Raw genomic sequence first — 21,815 nt, forward strand, 5'->3', positions numbered from 1 at the left:
TCTCTCTTTGTGTGTTTCCAAATCCCATCTCGTTTTGCATCCAGTGTGCTTTGTACAAATGCCAATCCCCTCCAATTCAGCCTTGATGTCAAGTGACAAAAAGAAATACTCCCACTTGAACTCTTTCCCTTCCAGCCTTTTCGCTTCAAGTCTCCTTCAAACAAAGACTTTGCCTCTAATTCCCGGCTTGAGGCCACTTTCTTACATGACGCAGAGCCTGGTGTGGCCTAGTAGTTTAAAAAAAAAAAAAAGAAAGAAAGAAAAAAAGGCAATGCCTCAATTTCCCCCCATGATGTAAATGAGAGAGTTGCCTCTCCATCAGGGTCCTCCGATGAAGCCGCCCGCTGTGTGAGGAACTACTGGATTTCCATCCGAGTGTCTCATACCATTGGTGGCTATTGTTTAAATAAACATTACTCTGTATTGCTTTTTTAAAACATTCAATACATGTTGATGCCTGGTTAAAAGGAAAGAAAATTGCAGTATTAAAAGACTAGTATTTTCAGAGTCTTGTGATGTAAATTGCTAATTTAAAACCCAAAATATTGTTAAAGTGTCTTTATTTAATAGCAGGTGATTGCAAGCTGTAATTTGCAAGCTGTAGATGCAGATGGTAATGTTTTTCCTCCCTTTTCAGCAGTGCAGTACAGTATTTACTGCAGATCTGTGCAGACATGGAACAGCCAACTGCGGGAAAAACTCTCTGGAAGAAGAGAGAGCCCAAAGTTCCTAAGATGAAGATGGCTTTTGAGACCTGTTCCTGTCCCAGTCGGAACACAATGCTACCCCTGTCCTGAGATTGAAGGGTGCCTGTTCCCTACAGGAAGGTATAGGTGCTTCAGGTTCCCACTAAGGTTCAACCATGGGAACGGGAGAATGATTTAATTTTGACTTCTTTTGGTTTTTTCCTTGGCTGGAGAGAACCTAGAGTAGAGAGGGAGTGTGGGGATAGCATAACCAGATAAAATGCAGGATACCCAGTTAATTAAATATAAAGTCCAGATAAACAACAAATAATTTGTTAGAGTAAGTATATCCCATGTACTATGGGAGTACTTTATATTTAACTGGGAGTCCTGTATTTTTATGTGCTAAACCCTGCAACTCTCTGTGGGTTACTGAGCACCATGCTAAGGACTTGCCTTCTGCTCCCCCATATAATTGTGGCAACAATTTGCTAGGTAGATATTGTTGTTGACCATATTTCAAAGGACCACAATTGTGCCTCAGAGACCTTCGGTCACTTTCCTAGGTCTTACATTTCACAACAAGCCTGGATGTGTTGTCCATGATCTCTATAGCATCAAAGGTTGGGTTCTTTCCATAAAAGGATGCCTATGCCTCAGCTGTGTTCATTCTTTCCCATGACACTTAGGAAACCTACAAGAACTCCAGGGCCTTTCTCTAGCTCCAGGTGGCCTCCTAACTCCCCCACTCATGCAAAAACCAACACATAAACCCATCCACCCTCACCAAGTATCTACTCCTTCCTGTCCTCACCCCAGGGGCAAATAACAGCTGAATTTCCTTTCCTTTTGTTTTGTTTTGAGCTTTGAAGAAGAGTAATAGCTCTTTCCTCAATCATGTTATCCAAGCAAACTCCTGATGATTATCATGTTATTTTCTTTTATTGTAGTCTATTACCAGAAGGTCCAGGAAGGCTGGCCTTCCTAGAGCATTTGGCCATAAGGCGACTTGGGAGGAATTCTGGAAGTGGTAACTGGGAGAAAGGGTTGCAGATTGTTACTCATTAGTTACCCTCCCGTTGCCAGAGTCCTACTTGGTTCAGTGGTTGAGTCCTTTCCTGTGACTTGGTAGCAAGTCCTGACTGGGCTCCGGTGATTCTCAACAAGGACAACATTGTCACGGGGGCAAGACGATTCTTCATTCGAAGGGACTGATCTGAATATTGCAGGACACTCCTTGTTCCTATGCCCTGGGTCCTAAATACCTCACGTAGATGTGAAGTCTCTTGGTAAACCACAAATATCCTTGTACGTTTCCAAATCCTTCCACTGGGGGAGGACACCTGTCTCTTAACCTTAACAGTCACTGGTTTGGTGGACAAGGGCACCCGTTCTGGCCAGTGAGATGTGAGCAAAAGTTTGCTGGGGGCTTCTGAGAAAGGTTTCTTCACACTGCAAAAGAGACCCAAGGAGGGAACGGTTCCTCTTCCTCCACCAGATATAGTTGTGTCTGTATGGGATGCCTGGAGCTGCGCTAGCTACTTTTCACCCACAGCAGTGAAAACTGAGCGTAAAGGGAGATGGAAACATCCTGGGCTTGTGCTAATATCCCCGAGCTGCTGAGTAGCAAACCCTGGAGCTGCTCTAGCTCAGATTTCCTTTGGGAAGGTACGTAATCACTTGTTGCTTAGGACTCTTGAGCAGGGAGCACTCAGGCCACTTGCAGCTCAGCCCACCCAAGCTGTCACATGGCAAAAGGACACTGGACTTTGGAAAGGAAGTCCCAGAAAGAAAAATGGTACAATATGGTACAATTAAAATGGAGAGAAAATGGAATCTGAGAAATGGAAATGAAGGCCTAACTATCACTCAATAACTCTGTGACCTTGGGTAGGACACACTAGTTCAGCTTCAGATTCCTGTCCTAAACATAATGAGGATTACTTTTGCAAAAATTAGCTCACAGCCTGTGGGCCACACTGGACCTGCCGGCGTGCTTTTCTCCCCTGGCACACATGTGCCTGGCAGTTGCAGTTCTGCTACAAATGCCATCACATCCCATTGCCTTACATCCAGGCTTCTCTACTCATTTCTTTTTCTTCTTCTCCTCCTTCTCCTCCTTCTCCTCCTCCTCCTCCTCCTCCTCCTCCTCCTCCTCCTTCTTCTTCTTCTTCTTCTTCTTCTTCTTCTTCTTCTTCTTCTTCTTCTTCTTCTTCATCTACTTTCTTCTTTTTTAAGATCTATTCATTTTAGAAAGAGAGAGACAGTACACGAGTAGGGAAAGGGGCAGAGGGAAAGGGAGAGGGAGAGAGAATCCAGGCAGGCTCCTTGTTGGCAGTCAATCTCACCCTCCCTGAGGTCATGACCTGAGCTGAACTCAAAAGTTGGCCACTTTATGGGCAGCCTGGGTGGCTCAGCTGTTTAGCACCTCCTTTGGCCCAGGGTGTGATCCTGGAGACCCAGGATCAAGTCCCAAGTCAGGCTCCTTGCAGGGAGTCTGCTTCTCCCTCTGCCTGTGTCTCTGCCTCTCTCTCTCTCTGTGTCTTTCATAAATAAATAAATAAAATCTTTTTTTTTTTTTCTTAATTTTTTTTTTTATTGGTGTTCAATTTACTAACATACAGAATAACACCCAGTGCCCGTCACCCATTCACTCCCACCCCCCGCCCTCCTCCCCTTCCACCACCCCTAGTTCGTTTCCCAGAGTTAGCAGTCTTTACGTTCTGTCTCCCTTTCTGATACCTCCCACCCATTTCTTCTCCCTTCCCTTATTTTCCCTTTCACTATTATTTATATTCCCCAAATGAATGAGAACATATAATGTTTGTCCTTCTCCGACTGACTTACTTCACTCAGCATAATACCCTCCAGTTCCATCCACGTTGAAGCAAATGGTGGGTATTTGTCATTTCTAATAGCTGAGTAATATTCCATTGTATACATAAACCACATCTTCTTTATCCATTCATCTTTCGTTGGACACCGAGGCTCCTTCCACAGTTTGGCTATAGTGGCCATTGCTGCTAGAAACATCGGGGTGCAGGTGTCCCGGCGTTTCATTGCATTTGTATCTTTGGGGTAAATCCCCAACAGTGCAATTGCTGGGTCGTAGGGCAGGTCTATTTTTAACTGTTTGAGGAACCTCCACACAGTTTTCCAGAGTGGCTGCACCAGTTCACATTCCCACCAACAGTGTAAGAGGGTTCCCTTTTCTCTGCATCCTCTCCAACATTTGTTGTTTCCTGCCTTGTTAATTTTCCCCATTCTCACTGGTGTGAGGTGGTATCTCATTGTAGTTTTGATTTGTATTTCCCTGATGGCAAGTGATGCAGAGCATTTTCTCATATGCATGTTGGCCATGTCTATGTCTTCCTCTGTGAGATTTCTGTTCATGTCTTTTGCCCATTTCATGATTGGATTGTTTGTTTCTTTGGTGTTGAGTTTAAGAAGTTCTTTATAGATCTTGGAAACTAGCCCTTTATCTGATATGTCATTTGCAAATATCTTCTCCCATTCTGTAGGTTGTCTTTGAGTTTTGTTGACTGTATCCTTTGCTGTGCAAAAGCTTCTTATCTTGATGAAGTCCCAATAGTTCATTTTTGCTTTTGTTTCTTTTGCCTTCGTGGATGTATCTTGCAAGAAGTTACTATGGCCGAGTTCAAAAAGGGTGTTGCCTGTGTTCTTCTCTAGGATTTTGATGGAATCTTGTCTCACATTTAGATCTTTCATCCATTTTGAGTTTATCTTTGTGTATGGTGAAAGAGAGTGGTCTAGTTTCATTCTTCTGCATGAGGATGTCCAATTTTCCCAGCACCATTTATTGAAGAGACTGTCTTTCTTCCAATGGATAGTCTGTCCTCCTTTATCGAATATTAGTTGCCCATAAAGTTCAGGGTCCACTTCTGGATTCTCTATTCTGTTCCACTGATCTATGTGTCTGTTTTTGTGCCAGTACCACACTGTCTTGATGACCACAGCTTTGTAGTACAACCTGAAATCTGGCATTGTGATGCCCCCAGATATGGTTTTCTTTTTTAAAATTCCCCTGGCTATTCGGGGTCTTTTCTGATTCCACACAAATCTTAAAATAATTTGTTCTAACTCTCTGAAGAAAGTCCATGGTATTTTGATAGGGATTGCATTAAACGTGTATATTGCCCTGGGTAACATTGACATTTTCACAATATTAATTCTGCCAATCCATGAGCATGGAATATTTTTCCATCTCTTTGTGTCTTCCTCAATTTCTTTCAGAAGTGTTCTATAGTTTTGAGGGTATAGATCCTTTACATCTTTGGTGAGGTTTATTCCTAGGTATCTTATGCTTTTGGGTGCAATTGTAAATGGGATTGACTCCTTAATTTCTCTTTCTTCAGTCTCATTGTTAGTGTATAGAAATGCCACTGACTTCTGGGCATTGATTTTGTATCCTGCCACGCTACCGAATTGCTGTATGAGTTCTAGCAATCTTGGGGTGGAGACTTTTGGGTTTTCTATGTAGAGTATCATGTCATCGGCGAAGAGGGAGAGTTTGACTTCTTCTTTGCCAATTTGAATGCCTTTAATGTCTTTTTGTTGTCTGATTGCTGAGGCTAGGACTTCCAGTACTATGTTGAATAGCAGTGGTGAGAGTGGACATCCCTGTCTTGTTCCTGATCTTAGGGGAAACGCTCCCAGTGCTTCCCCATTGAGAATGATATTTGCTGTGGGCTTTTCATAGATGGCTTTTAAGATGTCGAGGAATGTTCCCTCTATCCCTACACTCTGAAGAGTTTTGATCAGGAATGGATGCTGTATTTTGTCAAATGCTTTCTCTGCATCTAATGAGAGGATCATATGGTTCTTGGTTTTTCTCTTGCTGATATGATGAATCACATTGATTGTTTTACGGGTGTTGAACCAGCCTTGTGTCCCAGGGATAAATCCTACTTGGTCATGGTGAATAATTTTCTTAATGTACTGTTGGATCCTATTGGCCAGTATCTTGTTGAGAATTTTTGCATCCATGTTCATCAGGGATATTGGTCTGTAATTCTCCTTTTTGGCGGGGTCTTTGTCTGGCTTTGGAATTAAGGTGATGCTGGCTTCATAGAACGAATTTGGAAGTACTCCATCTCTTTCTATCTTTCCAAACAGCTTTAGGAGAATAGGTATGATTTCTTCTTTAAACGTTTGATAAAATTCTCCTGGGAAGCCATCTGGCCCTGGACTCTTGTGTCTTGGGAGGTTTTTGATGACTGCTTCAATTTCCTCCCTGGTTATTGGCCTGTTCAGGTTTTCTATTTCTTCCTGTTCCAGTTTTGGTAGTTTGTGGCTTTCCAGGGTCCATTTCTTCTAGATTGCCTAATTTATTGGCGTATAGCTGTTCATAATATGTTTTTAAAATCGTTTGTATTTCCTTGGTGTTGGTAGTGAACTCTCCTTTCTCATTCATGATTTTATTAATTTGAGTCTTCTCTCTCTTCTTTTTAATAAGGCTGGCTAATGGTTTATCTATCTTATTAATTCTTTCAAAGAACCAACTCCTGGTTCTGTTGATCTGTTCCACAGTTCTTCTGGTCTCGATTTCGTTGAGTTCTGCTCGAATCTTTATTAACTCCCTTCTTCTCTTGGGTGTAGGATCTATTTGCTGTTTTTTCTCTAGCTCCTTTATGTGTAAGGTTAGCTTTTGTATTTGAGTTCTTTCCAGTTTTTGAATGGATGCTTGTATTGCGATGTATTTCCCCCTTAGGACTGCTTTTGCTGCATCCCAAAGATTTTGAACGGTTGTATCTTCATTCTCATTAGTTTCCATGAATCTTTTAATTCTTCCTTAATTTCCTGGTTGACCCTTTTATCTTTTAGCAGGATGGTCCTTAACCTCCACGTGTTTGAGGTCCTTCCAAACTTCTTGTTGTGATTTAGTTCTAATTTCAAGGCATTATGGTCCGAGAATATGCAGGGGACAATCCCAATCTTTTGGTATCGGTTCAGACCCGATTTGTGACCCAATATGTGGTCTATTCTGGAGAAAGTTCCATGTGCGCTTGAGAAGAATGTGTATTCAGTTGAGTTTGGATGTAAAGTTCTGTAGATATCTGTGAAATCCATCTGGTCCAGTGTATCATTTAAAGCTCTCGTTTCTTTGGAGATGTTTTGCTTAGAAGACCTATCGAGTATAGAAAGAGCTAGATTGAAGTCACCAAGTATAAGTGTATTATTATCTAAGTATTTCTTCACTTTGGTTAATAATTGATTTATATATTTGGCAGCTCCCACATTCGGAGCATATATATTGAGGATTGTTAAGTCCTCTTGTTGAATAGATCCTTTAAGTATGATATAGTGTCCCTCTTCATCTCTCACTACAGTCTTTGGGGTAAATTTTAGTTTATCTGATATAAGGATGGCTACCCCTGCTTTCTTTTGAGGACCATTCGAATGGTAAATGGTTCTCCAACCTTTTATTTTCAGGCTGTAGGTGTCCTTCTGTCTAAAATGAGTCTCTTGTAGACAGCAAATAGATGGGTCCTGCTTTTTTATCCAGTCTGAAACCCTGCGCCTTTTGATGGGGTCATTAAGCCCGTTCACATTCAGAGTTACTATTGAGAGATATGAGTTTAGTGTCATCATGATATCTATTCAGTCTTTGTTTTTGTGGACTGTTCCACTGAACTTCTTCTTAAAGGGGAATTTTAAGAGGCCCCCTTAAAATTTCTTGCAGAGCTGGTTTGGAGGTCACATATTCTTTCAGTTGCTGCCTGTCTTGGAAGCTCTTTATCTCTCCTTCCATTTTGAATGAGAGCCTTGCTGGATAAAGTATTCTTGGTTGCATGTTCTTCTCATTTAGGACCCTGAATATATCCTGCCAGCCCTTTCTGGCCTGCCAGGTCTCTGTGGAGAGGTCTGCTGTTACCCTAATACTCCTCCCCATAAAAGTCAGGGATTTCTTGTCTCTTGCTGCTTTAAGGATCTTCTCCTTATCTTTGGAATTTGCAAGCTTCACAATTAAATGTCGAGGTGTTGAACGGTTTTTATTGATTTTAGGGGGGGATCTCTCTATTTCCTGGATCTGAATGCCTGTTTCCCTTCCCAGATTAGGAAAGTTTTCAGCTAGAATTTGTTCAAATACATATTCTGGCCCTCTGTCCCTTTCGGCGCCCTCGGGAACCCCAATTAAACGTAGGTTTTTCTTCCTCAGGCTGTCGTTTATTTCCCTTAATCTATCTTCATGGTCTTTTAATTGTTTGTCTCTTTTTTCCTCAGTTTCCCTCTTTGCTATCAACTTGTCTTCTAGGTCACTCACTCGTTCTTCCACCTCGTTAACCCTCGTCGTTAGGACTTCTAGTTTGGATTGCCTGTCATTCAATTGATTTTTAATTTCTGCCTGATTAGCTCTAAATTCTGCAGTCATGAAGTCTCTTGAGTCCTTTATACTTTTTTCTAGAGCCACCAGTAGCTGTATAATAGTGCTTCTGAATTGGCTTTCTGACATTGAATTGTAATCCAGATTTTGTAACTCTGTGGGAGAGAGGACTGTTTCTGATTCTTTCTTTTGAGGTGATGTTTTCCTTCTAGTCATTTTGCTCAGTGCAGAGTGGCCAAAAGCAAGTTGTATTGGGAAAAAGAGAAAAAGAGAGGAGAGAAAGAAGGAAAGAAAAGAGAAAGAGAAAAAAAAGGGAAGAAAAAGAAAAAAAAAAACGAAAAAAAAAAAAGAAGAAGAAAAAGAGGAAGAAAAAGAAAGGAGAAAAAAAGGGGGTGGGGGAAGGAAACAAATCAAAAAGCAAAACAAAACAAAAACAAAAACAAACAAAAAAAGAACCACCGGGGAGTATCTTCTGATTCTGTGTACTTTAAGTCCCTTGGCTTCTCCTGGAAGGTGTCCGTCTAGCGGGTCTTCTGGGGGAGGGGCCTGCTGTGCTGATTTTCAGGTGTTAGCAGTTGGGGGAGCTGCTGTGCCCCTGCCTGGTGCAGGGCTCAGTGGGGGTTGTTTACCCCGTGAGGCCGCAGGAGGAACAGCCCCAGTGGCGGGGCAGCTCTGGAAACCTGGATTCAGCTCCGGCAGGAACTCCGTCTGCAGGGCCTGGAGGCTCCGGGGCGGGGCCGCTGATGTGCTCAGCTGGGGCAGGAGCGTCCTCGCTGTCCTGGGCCCTCCCGGCCTCTGCCTGTCCCGGGGGAGGCGGGATCCTGGGCTGTGTCCCGGCGCCCTGTGCCTCCGGGGCCTGCGCTGGTGGATTCGCGCTCCCGGGCCGCGCAGCCCCCTCCGCGGAGCCGCCGCCCGAGCCCCTCCGAGCTGCTCCTGGAACCGCGCAGCCCCCTCCGCACGGAGCCTCTTCCTCTGCCCGAGCCCCTCCGAGCTGCTCCCGGGGCCGCGCAGCCCCCTCCGCGGAGCCGCCGCCCGAGCCCCTCCAGCTGCTCCGGGTCCCGCCGGGTCCCGCCGTGCGCGCTGCAGCCCTTAGGGAGCTCGGCGCACTCTCCTGGGCGCGCAGTTGCTGTTACTGTCCCCGGGAGCCCGAGGGCATCCCCGCCCTCCTGGGTCCTGCTCCAACTCCCCGCGAGCCCCTTTCCCCCGGGAAGGTCGGTGCAGCTCCTGCTTCTCCGGGACGGGGCTCTCCTGTCCTGGGGACACTCGCCCCGGCCTCAGCCCGGCTCCTCCTGGGCCCCTCCCCCTTGGAGGCCTTTGTTCCTTTATTTCTTTTTCCCCGTCTTCCTACCTTGATAGATGCGCGAACTCTTCTCACTGTAGCATTCCAGCTGGTCTCTCTTTAAATCTCAGGCCGAATTCATAGATTTTCAGGATAATTTGAAGGTTTTCTAGGTGGTTTGGTGGAGACAGGTGATTTGGGGACCCTACTCTTCCGCCATCTTGCTCCTCCCCCCAAATAAATAAAATCTTAAAAAAAAAAAAAAGAAGAAGTTGGCCACTTTAACTGACTGAGCATCTCAGGCGCCCTTCCACTCATTTTACCTGCCCATTTCCTGAGCCATTTGAGCTCAGGACTCCCATTTAAACTCATCCCCTCCTGTCCTATGAGATGCTGATATTGGGTTGTGTGACTCTGAAATAAATGTCATTTGGGTCAACAATCAGCTCCAGATCTCTGGGTTTTCTATAAGTCTTCTTGTCGGCACCAAATGAATTTTATTCTAATTAAAATGCCAAAGACCAATTCTGAGACATCCACCGTTACAATGACCACTTTTCACTTTCAAGGAGCAACTAGCATACCTTTTAACTACAGAATGCACAAATGCTAACCCTGCACATTCCATTCCATCCTGTTCAACTCCTCATTAACATTTATTTGCAGAAAAATAAAAATTACTTCTCCTCATCTACTTATAGAGTTATTATTATATAAACCACTTAAATATAGTATTCTCTAGTGCCATCTAGGGGATTTCAGGCCAAGGCAAAGGAAATTGTCTGCTCAGCTGAAAGAGAAAAACAAGCATTGAGAAATCGGCTTTGACTCGCCAAGTAATTTCTTTTACATATCCGATAGTGTTTAGGTAATCTTTTATTTTACAGTTTGGATAGCTGAGCAAGGTCACACATGGTGCTGCATCTGGGGAATGCATAAATGAGTAAAATGTATGACATTGTGTCCATGCTTTGTAGCCTAATATTTCACAAACATAACCTTGAGAGAGGAAAGAAAAAAAAAAAAAAAACAGGAAACAAAAGCTTTCCCCATTTAAATCAATGCCTCTTTCTAAAACCAAATCAAACAGGTTCTGCTAATATTTTTTAAATGTGCTTTCTGGATACCCGCTGCCTCCATATTAATCGTGTGCATGTCAGGATTCCAGCAAATGCCTTTGAAGCTAATGAGAAACCCTGAGAATGAACAGTGTTTCTCAAAGACCTCGCCTCCATTTGCAGCCCCAAGCACAATGCCCAGCACATAGAAGTCACTCCAAGGTAATCATCTTATTCATGCCCAGTAAGCTCTAGAAGGTGTTAACTAATGTCCAGTATCCACCTCCTTCTAATGAACCATATGTGACTTGACTGCAGTAGCTTGTGTGAACCTCAGTAGCACATTTCTGGGAAAGTTTACTTGTTTGATGCCCCTGTGCTAGGCTCTTTTTCCACAGGTTACTGCACTGGCTCCTTCCCTCAAAGCCTCTGATCTCTATAAATATTTAATTCCCATTTGACAGCTATGAAAACTGACACAAAGATAAGTGGAATGTCTTTTCCAAGGTAACACAATAAGAAATGCATAAACACAGTTTCAAATCCACATGACGCTCTAGCCTGGAGCAGTGTGCTTCCTCCTCTAAGGAGGAATTTCAAACATAGCCATTTAAATGCAACTTCTAAATTATCTTACAAACTATTTCCACCAAGGGGAAAATGCACATTAGATTGAACCATGTGAAACCCTTGATAGCCAACCACGTTTGACCCACAAAAAGAGTACTGACATGGGATTCATCATAGTAGGTTCCCAAATTCAAAACCACTTCCCTTTAAAGCTGGCAGAAGAAAAGAGTAGCTTTTGTTATGTACCGTTTCCTTTACCTTGAGTTTTTCATGGTCTCTTAGCTACCGCAGACATCAATGAATTTAACCGGATTATCTCCAACCATGCAACTTCCTCATGTGTACTTATGTGATTGTCAAGGCCAAGGTCCCTGAACATCACCTCCAGGATGTATTGATCTTATTTATCCCATGAGTATTTTGTGACAGTAGGCACTGGCAAGGCAGTTCCAAATTCATTTGTTCTGAACCACTTTGTTTCATGTCTGGCTTGAATAAATGTTCTTTCTCAACTGGCTCATTTGACTAGAATGTCTTTGTGCCAGAGTCAACAGAGGTTGATGGGGGTGGTTAAGAATAGGTAATGGGGGGGATCCCTCGGAGGGGGGGGGGGGGATCCCGGGTGGCTCAGTGGTTTAGCACCTGCCTTTGGCCTGGGGCATGATCCTGGAGTCCCAGGATCAAGTCCCACATCAGGTTCCCTGCATGGAGCCTTCTTCTCCCTCTGCCTTGTGTCTCTGCCTCTCTCTCTCTCTCTCTCTCTCTTTCTCTGTGTGCCTCATGAATGAATAAATAAATAAAATCTTAAAAAAAATAATAGGTGATGGGTAGGTAGATATTTTAGAATGTATCCAATAATTGTTCACAGTACATTTTACAAAAAAAAAAAAAAAAAAAAACATTAGGTGTTTAATAACTGCTCTCCAGCTATCCTGATGTAAACTTCAGTGGTCTTTGCAAAGGCCATGTACCTGAAAGTAAAGATGATCAAAGCTTATTGTTTCCTAATCCAATAAAGCTCATGGATCTTGCTAAAGATGCAGTGAAAGCCTAGTTGGTTTTAGACAAAGATTCTCTAACTTACTTATACTTTGTCCCAAAATATTTTCTCTCCATTTTTGCCTTTCTAATATGACAGGGACAAAAGTAATTAATGATGAGTATACATAACTATTTTTCTTTGCTCAACCAGACCTCATCTACCCACTAAGGAAACATTTTCTAGAGTAGTCAAAAAAAGGGAACTGGGGCAGAAAAATGAAGTCCACAGAAATGGATATGGAGAAGCATTCACAGAAAACAGAGACAATAAGGAAAACAAAGTTGGTCATGGTTAGATACTGTGGCAAGCAAGTAGAAGAGGAATGTAGGGAAAGAATTTAAGAAATACTGTCATGGATGATGAAGGGGAGACTTTTGACACCGCTCAGCAAAAAAATCAAATAAAGTTATAATTTTTATTTCCTTTAGAATGCTGAGCTATAGTAATTTAACTATGACCCTGCAGTTAGACTAGCCTTCATGGAACCCCAGGCTTTATTCAGATTATGACAACATGGTGTACAAAGGAAGATTAGTAATATAAATTGTTTGTATGTAATTGGTCCACCCTACCTCCTGTGGAGAGCTAGGGTAATTGCATAATTTGATCTCTGATTTTAATTACTAGCTCTATCTACATAGCATCCTGACAGTCCATGTCTCCACTGTCCTCACTTTCTCCTCATCTCAAAAATCTCCTAATGGCATCAATTCTGAATTCCTCCAAACAAGAGGAGGAACAAATGCACAAAGAGCCAAATAATTGGGATTAGATTTTTAGTAGGATTCTATCCAACAGAAGGTGCCCGTCACTTAATTAATAGTACTGCAATATGACTACAAATATCCAAGATGCTACCTAAATCCAAATTCCCAAACTTCTCTTCGGTATGGTGAAATCCACACAACCAGCAGTTGAAGGCTGAGTGATTTTCTTAATAGCCTTATTTATTCCTACCCTAAGGAAGTTTTTTGTTGTTGCTGGTTTCTTTTTTGAAGTATTTATTTGTTTTCTGTTGACACAGCCTGAAAGAGAGACATTGAAGAAAATTTGAAGACCTATTTTAATTATTTACAACACTTTATATTACTTTACTATCACAGTTTTCATATAACTATTTTTGGAAGTCAACTGACCACCACGTCTCAATTTTATAAGCCTTACAAAACAAGGATGTTCCAATATTCCTTCTTCCAGTTTGGCTTTTTATATCCTATCAGATACTTTGAGAGACATATTAACCATTTTTGACCATGAGAAAAATATGACACCTCAGGCATTTAGGTATTCAATTTTATAGTATTATGTTATATGGGATTTTTTTAAAGATTTTTTTTTATTTATTTACAAGAAAGAGAGGGAGAGAGAGTTGAAGGGGAAGAATAGAGGAAGAGGGACAAGCACATCCCCTGCTGAGTGCAGAGCATGAATTGGGGTTCGATCCCACAGCCTGGAGATCATGACCTGAACCAAAACCAAGAGTAAGATGCTTAACCAACTGAGCCACCCTGGTTCCCCATGTTACATGTTTTTATTCACTAGTGACATTTGAAATGTCAAAAGTACATGACATTGGAATCAAAAGACCTAGGTTAGTTCAAATTCTAAATTATTTGTCTATAGCTACTAATATCTGACTCTGTGAGCTTAAATAAGTAACTTACCTTCTTTAAGCCTCATTACTTTATCAATAAATGAATATGACAATTATTTTGCTAAACATAAGATAGTGACTGAGACAAACACCTTAAAACCTCAGTGGCTTAACACAACGCAAGGTTATTTCCTGTTCATGTTACTGTTCAGTATAGGTATTTAGCCTGTAAAGTCTCACACAGTAATTCAAGGACCCAAGCTCCTTCTATCTCATGGATCTGTCTTCTCCTTCACTGTCTGTAAAAGGCCTGACAGCAAATAGTTTAGGCTTTACAGGCCATATGTTACAACAACTTAACTCTGCCATTATAGTACAAAAGCAGTCACTGACAAAGTGTAAATGAAGCAACATGGCTGAGTTTCAATAAAACTTTATATATAAAAACAGGTGGCCGGCCAAATTTGACCCACTAGCTGTAGGTCTCTCAGACCCCTGTCCTATGTTTTGAGGTCCTTTTCTAGATACTTGCAACCAACTGGTTAATGGGGAGAAATCAAAGTATGAGTGAGGAATGGTCGGGAGTTTTTAATTGATCGGGCTTAAAAATTACATATATAACTTTTTCCCATTCCATTGGCCAAAACATGGACATATCTAATTCCAAAGGAACCTGGAAAATATCTTGCATTTGTCCAGGAGGAAAAGAATATAGGGTATTATGAACTCATAGCATTCTCTGCCAAAAACACTTTTTTTCAATGGTTGTAGAGAGAGTCATATGAGATAATGAGTATGCAAAACTACTTTGTAAATTATAATCTGCTATGCAAATTTAGAGTGCTATTTTTATTATAATTACTATCTGTAACGTCTCTATGAATACCTTACCACCAGGGAGTGGTAGCCCCTCAGAAAGAAGAGAGTTTATGGATATAAAAGGCGCTTACAATTTTTGGATCAAGCAGATTCTGCAAATTACATTTTATGAGCCAGGGCAATCAGGACTCTTTCCTTCAACTTGGGTGCCTTGAAATGCCCTGAAATTTCTTCTTCCTCCATGGTAGTGACAAGCCTTGTATGCAAAGAGGCAATTACTGAAGCATTTTTCAGGTTATCTCAATAGTCTGATTATTTGCTGTAAAATTGAAATTTATTTGTGATACTGTTCAATGCCAGAAACAATGAGTTGGAAATATAAAAATGAAGCTATCCATAGTATTAACTAATTAACTAGAAACCCATGCTTAATATTCTCCAAGAGTAAAAAGCTGTACTAGAGAGATAGGACATATCAGAAAGTATATAAGCCAAGATAAAAACAATTCTCAATGTGATCCCTTCAATCTGATTTTGAAGGTCTCACTTCTAAACCATTTACTGTTTGAGATCGGGTCATGGTATTTTTTAAAACAGCCTTTTCACAGAGTAGCATGAGCAGCACAATTATTCTACTAATTTTAAAAGAGTTCTCTTCTGCTTGTGTCTTTTAAATGATGGAATTAAACACGGAGAAAATGAAAATGCAAAAGATTAGAATTAATTATATCAAATAGAGGATAAAGCTGGGATGACTCATTTATTTATTTAATTTTTAGCAAAGTGACAAATTGAAGGGACTTCCTATGAGCAATTAGCCATCCAACACTTGTTATTTCAAACAAAGTAAATACATCAAACATTTAAAGGGGTTCATAAAGACCTCACCATGTGTGGGTGGTGTAGTACAGAGGCATTTGTAGACTGTTGTGTTGGCTAGTGGGATGATAGCACCTTGCTGGGAGTGGTGATGTGGGTAGCTATCTCTATCTTCATATTACATATAATCTCCTCACTTCTGAATAACTGGTATCCGATGGAAAGGGTACACATAAGGCCCATTATGTTCAAGCCAATCCCATTTTATACTTATTCCCCAGCAAAATTATTAATAGTGTCCTCATTCACTCATCACTGTGTTCCCAGTTTAGGCAATATATAATATGGACTCACTGTTAATGGATATGGGTTCACGGCTTGATGAGCAGAACTTGGGAAGATGGCACTCATCCTTACCTCTGAACAGCCATACTCAAGAGACTCAAAATAGTAAAATATACCAAGTTCTGAGCACAAAGAAAGTAATAGGATTTATGAACCCATAACTGAAGCGCTAATTGGTTACAGCTATTTCTCTTCCTGATATATGGAAGGAAAACTCCTCAACAACAGGAAAAGGGCCAGTCGGTGCTGATTTGCAAGCTGTTGTTGCCTGATAGAGGAGGTGAACAATTATTTGAGGATCTGTATGAGCTTTGGTGATCATTGCTAAAAACCTAAACTTTGACACCTTAAACATGTTGCCCAAATTTATCTTCATCTTTTTAAGTAAAAATAATATCTCTATTTATCAATTAAATCCCTTCCTTAATCTTTTTAAATCCTTTCCTTATTTTGCCTAGGGTAAATTTTGAGGGTACTTGTTGTCTCATGGTTAGTTCTAAACTTTATTATTTACAATGATAAAATTTCATATGGCAAGAAGTCAGAGGGAGCTTAGGCAACATCGAGTCCTACGCTCTTCGAGATGTAATACCCAGAATCAAAGACTTACCTCAAAGCATTGGCTGGTTGGAAAACTGTGAGACCTCTGTCCCAGTTCTTAACCCCTCATCTTGTGTTCCTACTTCTTCTCTCTGAGCCATTAAACACACTAACAATACTTATCACCCATTGGCTTCCAGTTCCTGTATTTGTTTAGTAGCATTAATACTAGAGGTGTGTTCTCTCCAGAAGACTTAGAAAAAAGGAAATGAGTTTAGCTTTCAGCTAGAGAAATATGACTTCTCACTTAAGCCATTCTTCCTAATTTTAGCCATAATTAGAAAACTCTTGGTTCCTTCTGAGGTGGCATCAGTCAAGAGCAAGTGATATTCCTCCCTTTATCCTAAACTTTCTCAGACATCATCTCTTTCATCATCAGCCAAAACAATTCTCTCTAACCTCTAAGTGACAATCTTTCTTTCCATCTCTTGGCTGTTAGATCCCCAGAGCCTGACTTAGTGTCTACCCCTGTAGGTGTTCTACATGTATTTGTAAATAAATAAGTTAACAAAGGAATGAAGAAGTTCACCAAGGTAACATGCAGCCCAAATTTAAGGGTCTGTTGGGTGATGGACAGCAATGTGTCTTACCATGGATCGATGCCTTTTCACTACTGAGACTCCTACTGAGTTGAGGAATCACTGGAGTATAACTGCCTGGAAAGATCAAGAACTGCCTTAGAGAGGGAGCCAAGCTAAGCCAAGCAAGAAAGAGGTTTGCATAGAAGTAATTGACACCACAAAAAATAGTGAAAATATTAGTATTGCAGAGCAGCAAAAAAGATGTAAGAAGTAAATTGCTTCTTGGGGAAAACAATAGTAATTGGGGTCTGCAAGAGTAAAGACAGATGCTGATGGTTGCAAACAACAGAAATATGAACTCTAGCTGACTGAAATAATCTGATAATATATTTTCTCTCATAACTGGTAGTCCAGGGTAGATAGACTTCTGCGTTGATGATTCAGAGACTCAAAATATCATATGGGTTCTTATTCCCTCCCATCCATGGCTCTGCAGAATCTTTATTGTCAACCTGACCTCTGAATGGTAGCACAATGACTGAAGTCAGTGTCCCATCCAGATAATAATGTCCACGGGAAGAAAAAAGACAATTACTCCCTATGGTTCTCTCTTGACTTTATTTATGTATGTGTTGTCCATTTATTCTTGAGGAAAGCATGCTCTTTATTACTATTAATGAGGCTTATAATCCCCTGACTGCAGTTTTCTCCCTGAACCTGAGCAAACATAATTCTTAGAGTCAGAGCCTGCAGATCTACTTTACCAACAATGAAACTTTTTCCAAGAAACTCTCAGAATCTTTTCCCTTCACATCTCATTGATTGGATTCCACATCTTTTCCTAGTACATTACTCACATGGCAAATAGAAATCCCCTTGCTACCCTAATAGGAATTGTGACCAGCTCATGCTAAAGCAAGTGGCTAAGAAGGAGCGAATACCTTAAAAAAACAAAAAAAAAAAAGTTATGCTGGGAGAAGGAAGAAAGGGTAACTGCTATGTGGGCAGTCTAGAATGGCTCCAAGACACATGAAGATTCCAGTAATCCTAAAAGAAATATCTTACATGGGCATAGTACTTAACAGTATACAAACCTTTCCGAATCTCTGAGGTAGCTAAATACTATTATCTCATCTTTCCAGATAAGGAAACTGAGGTTCAATTGACTGAGATAGAGAGTTATATAATCAGGAAGTAGCAGTCATATGTGGGAAGTCAAACCATCGTTGAAAATTTGTCTGGTTCCCTGAATAGAAATTTCAAGTTACAGAATTTTGAAAGAAAATTTCCAAGTGAACACTTGATACACAGTGAAGCCATAAGTTAAATAAATTTTATTATTATCACATTCTTTTTGCTACCCCATTTACTCACTTGTATACTCATTCATTTATTCAATAGCTTATTATGTACAAGACAAATTGTCAAGTACTCAGAACTAAAAAAAATGAAAAATCATTTTACCTATGCCTGCACTCCTGAGTTCACAACACAGCAGGCAGGATTAAAAGGTGAGCACGGCCCTTTTTCCTAATTCTAAAACGTCATTATGGGAAAACATCTCACTGACACTCAGAGAGGGGAGGGGAGAAAAAAGAAATGCAAAATTAAATGCACATATTGATTGTAAGTACATAGAAATTTCCGAAGTGTCCTAACCTGGAGGAAAAGACTGTCAGAAGACAAGAGATTTGCCGAACACAGCACAAGGGTTACAATAAGGTGTATAATCCACACAATGCCTTATGTTCCCACAAAATGAGTTTATGATTCATTTCCCAAGGAGGTGTGGGGGGAAGATGTGATAGAGGAAGTAACATTTTACAAGTGAGCACTGAACAATGAGTTGGAGCTTTCCAGATAAAGAGAATAAGACCCAAGAAAGAACAATGCAATAAGACATGGGAGCAGGAAGCAACAGTGGATAATTAATTCATTGTGGCTTGAGGATGGAATCTTCTTCATGTCAGGCAGAAAGAAAACAGAATGAGAGAGAGAGAAAGAGAGAGATCTGGGTAAATATACAATCCAGTGTTGTCCCATATGAAATATTCAGCTTCTCAATTATTCATTGAGCTACTTTCAGGATGAAAGTCCCCATCCCACCACCAATTAGCTGACCATGTCACTTCAATTTACCAAGCCTCATCCCCATCCTCTGTAAAAGCAGTAGAGTTCCCATGCCTACTTCTCAGGAGAAGTTGTCAGGATTTGACGTCCATGAGGCACAGAGCCCAATGCTTGGTGTGTGGCAATATCCAATAAATGGTAACGGGCTAAAAAAATGAGAAAATAACCCCACTTTTCAGTCTTGACATTTAAAGGGGCACCTTTCTTAGAGCTAGATAAACCCTTCAGGCAGTAGAGACAGAGTGATAGAGACAGAGAGGCTGTGACCCCAAATGTAGAAACAGTTCAGTGTACCTCATATCTGCAACCACTTCAGGAGAAAAGGCAAGGCAGAGGGGAGTCTGAGGAAGAGCAGAGTGCAAATGTCAGAGGAGTAGAGGCTTCTCTACCAAGTGTTCCCTGAGGATGTGGAAGCAGCAAGAGAATCTCCTTGAGGTGTGGGGTGATTTCAAAATAAGGAGACTGACATTCACCTTTCATTTGAAGATGACTGAAAATGGGAGGCTTAGAGATTAGTCCCCCTCAACGGGGTGCAAGGGAACCAGATGGAAATGTGCCTCATCAAAAGAAGGGACCCCATCCTTATGTTCTGAAGGAGCGTTGAAGGGCTTTCTGTGTTTCTGGGCCCCCCCAAGCGGAGAAGCAGAGAGGTGAGCGGAGGTGTCATGCTGACACACTGCTTTGGACAGCAGTCCGGATGAGGGGCACTTAGGGCTAGCAGAATCTAAGGGGGGAGGGGTCATGACAGCCCCTCCTCACCATGAAGCGAAGTAAAACTGAATGCTAGTGGAGCATGGGTGGGGTGTGTGTGTGCAACACATAACCGAAGACCACCATCCCAACTGTAAGCCCAGACCTAAACCAGCCCACATGGAGAGAGGGGATGCCTCCCTGACACCTGCCAATCCCCTCTTGTTGCACCCAGCTTTGAACCACTCCCACTATGGGGACCAACCCAATGATGTGGAAAACCCTGTAGAAACCCAGGAAAGAAGCCAAACATGCAAACCTCCTTCCCACTAACTCAGATGCCATCTTGGGGAGGCAGAGAGGAAGGGGTAGAGTCTTGAATCTCACTGAATATCAATTCTAAAGACACGAAGCTTTAAAGCAATAGAGCTTTGTGGCCCAGGATTACATTTTCCACCATGTCTTAGTCTGTTTGGTTGTTATAATATAATATCACTGGTTGAGTGGCTTATGAACAACAGAAATTTATTTCCTACAGTTCTGGAGGCTGGCAAGTCCAAGCGCAAGGTGCCAACAGATCGGGTGTCTAGCAAAGGCCCACTCCTTGACTTGTAGAAAACTATCTTCTATTATATCCTCACGTGGCAAAGAACAGAGAGTAGGCAAGCAAGCTCTCAGCTCTCCTTAGAAAGGCGTTAATCCCATTCATGAAGGCTCCACCTTCATGGCCACAAAGACCCCAGTTCCTAATACCATCGTAATCGGGGTTAGGATTTCAACGTAGGGATTTGGGGGTGGAGGCACAAAAACAGTACATAATAGGCACTAATATGAAACATTTCGTGAAATATGGTGAGTTTGATCATAAAAACCCCAAGTTGTGGGCATCTAGTTGTTCCCAGTAGCTGAGAGGATTAGTCAGTAATAGCCAACATTTATGGAATGCATGATTTTGCCAGATGCTAGGCTAAGCATTTACGTGGTTTGCCAAATTTGACTCCCCAAGTATGTAGGTGATACTGTTATTTCTACTTCACAGAGGAGACAACTGAAGTAAAAATGCTGTGCTCTTACTGTATGCGTTAAAACTAGAGGTAATGGTTAAAAAAATAAGGAGTAACAAACTATTTTATCCTGCTTCTTGGATGAAGCAGCAAATGGCACCATGATAAGAGATGAGTACAAATATCACATAATATACGTCATGAGACACAACCCAATAAAAACATGTATTTCCCCAAGTCTGCAAGCCCAGTGCATCTGGATCAGACCATAGTAGTGCTCCGAGGCAAGCTTGGGGTAGAGATTTGGCCACTGCCTGTCTTTGTCCTCTCCCTAAGATTCCACTCTGGATCCCAGCTTCCAGGCTCATGTGCTGTGTGATCTTACAACCATGTAAACCGAGTAACTTAACTTCTCTGTGCCTCTACTTGCCCATGTGTCCAAGAGGACGAACAATGCCCATGTTCTGGGATTGTGGTGATGGCCATGGACAGGTCATGCAGAGCACCTCACACAACATCTGGCATAGTGGTTATTATTTTGACCACTATCAAAGCCTCACTCTCTCAGCCACCTGACTAGTTAGAAAGTAAAACTCCCAAAAAAAAAAAAAAAAAGAAAGAAAAAAAGAAAGTAAAACTCCCTTCTCTGGTGCACAAAAGGTACAGGCAAGAATTTACATGTTTTTCCCTCCCGGGGCATTTTACCAGTAGCATCTTGGAAATCAATGCACCTTGAAAGACACAAAGGAATCCATTCCTAAGAGAAAGATATAAATTCCCTACACAATGGGTTATTATCCTGATTAAGATATTTCATGGGTCAAAGGCTTTCCCTAAACCCGTGAAAATAATACTTAAAGTCTTTATTTGCATCCTGTCTCTTTTCAGAAAGGGTGTGGGGTTGCCAAGAAACAAAGGCAACATACCATGTGAGATCAATTAAAGAAAAGAAACAGAAGATTACAAATCATGAAGAAAAGGGAATCAACACACTCTTCCAAAAGATCATCCAGAGTTATGGGGCCCAAACATCAGACCTGGAACGGAGTATTGTATTAACTATGGCAGAAGTATTGATAGTGTTTCTGGGAATTTATACTTTTTATACTTCACATACCTTTTTTATGTGTTTCTCCCAGCACCAGCAATCCAGTGAGAAGGAGGTTACCCTCCCTGTTTTACAGATAAGAAAACTGAGGCCTTGAAATAGGAAACCATCAGACCCAGCCAGGTATCTTTGTTTTTGTTTTTTTGTTTTGTTTTGTTTTGTTTTGGTATCTTTGTTCGGTGCTCCTCTGTCACACCACAGACCC

Source organism: Canis lupus, chromosome 3 (assembly GCF_003254725.2).
Source record: "Canis lupus dingo isolate Sandy chromosome 3, ASM325472v2, whole genome shotgun sequence".
NCBI lineage: Eukaryota > Metazoa > Chordata > Mammalia > Carnivora > Canidae > Canis > Canis lupus.